Source organism: Puma concolor, chromosome A3, assembly GCF_028749965.1.
Source record: "Puma concolor isolate L17-30 chromosome A3, mPumCon1.1.hap2, whole genome shotgun sequence".
Lineage (NCBI taxonomy): Eukaryota > Metazoa > Chordata > Mammalia > Carnivora > Felidae > Puma > Puma concolor.
The window spans coordinates 47,214,690-47,216,390 of NC_141669.1; the positions used below are offsets into that span (position 1 = coordinate 47,214,690).

At 39.0% G+C, this 1,701-nt stretch overlaps 1 pseudogene; it reads right to left on the bottom strand.

Annotated features, from left to right (window-relative positions):
- Window positions 1–200: 200 nt before the first annotated feature.
- Window positions 201–623, bottom strand: LOC147582423 (NADH dehydrogenase [ubiquinone] 1 beta subcomplex subunit 4 pseudogene; annotated as a pseudogene).
- Between the last annotated feature and the right edge of the window lie 1,078 nt (window positions 624–1,701).

The following is a 1,701-nucleotide window of genomic DNA, read 5'->3' on the forward strand; positions in this document are numbered from 1 at the left end:
CTCAGTTGGTTGAGCGACCGTCTTCAGCTCAGGTCATGATCTCACGGTTTGTGAGTTCAAGCCCCGCGTCGGGCTATGTGCTGACAGAGCAGGCTGTGCTGGAGTCTGCTTCTGCTTCTGTGTCTCCCTCTCTCTCTGCCCCTCCCCCACTCATGCTCTGTGTCTCTCTGTCTCAGAAATAAATAAACATTAAAAAAAATTTAAAGAATACATATAATCATCGTTGCCAGACTTAATGTGAAATGCTCAATATTCAAATCCAATTTTCCTTCCTGGATAAGTTCTTCTTTCCTATCTCTTGTCAGTTTGAAAACATAATACCAGAAGAAGAGAAGCCCAATTCCAAACAGAGCTCCTAAGAGTGAAGTCCTGGTTGTGACTCTGAAATTGGCTTAGATATTTGCTGATCTTGCACAGGGCCAAGGAATCAAGGCCAAGTCTTCATTTCACCCTTAGCGCCTGGGGTTCCTTGCATTGGAGCAGGTACTTCAGTTTAAGTGGGGATCTTATGGTCAACCCCTGGGCTTGCGCCTATGGGCTTTAGGAGATATGTCCTATTGGGCTGGGTTGGGGGGGAGCAGGGAAGGTGGCCATGTGCACAGCTGGTACTTGTGGAATGACATCTTGGCAACCAGCACATAAATGCACCTCGACTAAGTACTTTTAAACGTTTGTTTTTTCAAAGGCTACCTTTTGTTTGAAACTAATGCTTGCTAGATGATACAATTTTACAGAATTTTAGAGGAAAGCTTAAATCATAATGTTTCAAATAAGGAAAATATTTTCTTTGAACATTTCATTGGGCTTTGAGTTTTCCTCTTCATAAAAAAATAATAAATGGGGTTCATCCCTTCTCTTCTGGTCCTGTTTTCTTATAGAACTAGAGCTGTAAATCATAAGAAAAGGGTTTTGGGTTTTGTTTGTTTGGTTGGTTGGGGTTTGGGGTCCATTTTTCTTTCAGAATGAGGTCTTCTGTGGCCCAGTGGCTGTATGGTTGCAGAAATCCACCTTTAAGCTAAGGGTTAATGTTATGTGGGAAACCCTGAGTAAAACTGTCTTATTGATGATTAATTAAAAGTAGGAGAAAATACATATTTTGACTAGTTTATGTCTTTTGGTGTTCTGTGATTGCTATTTTATGCTGTTCAAAAATGTCAAAACACAGTACAACTTTGGAACAACTTTTAGACTTAGACTTTCCTAATTTTGACTATACCCTAAACTTTTATTTTATATTTTCTCTTTAAGAGTATTTTTCATGTTTTCTGTCAGTATTTTGATCATATCTGTAACCTTGTTAAGATTTTCAGTTTAGGAAGCACCTTACTTTTAAGTTTTATTTTTCAGTCCCTATTGAAAGATACATTGCCCTTTAGTAAGCTCTTTTTATCTATTTTTTTATTTTTTAAATTGAAAAACATGTTTTTAGTACTTTTGTGTTTTTTGAGCTCTTATTATTGATAATAATTAACTTCTAAGTTTATTGCTGCGACCCTGATACTTCTTTTTTAAATTTTTTTTTCAATGTTTATTTATTTATTTGGGACAGAGAGAGACAGAGCATGAACGGGGGAGGGGCAGAGAGAGAGGGAGACACAGAATCGGAAACAGGCTCCAAGCTCTGAGCCATCAGCCCAGAGCCTGACGCGGGGCTCGAACTCACAGACCACGAGATCGTGACCTGGCTGAAGTCGGACGCTT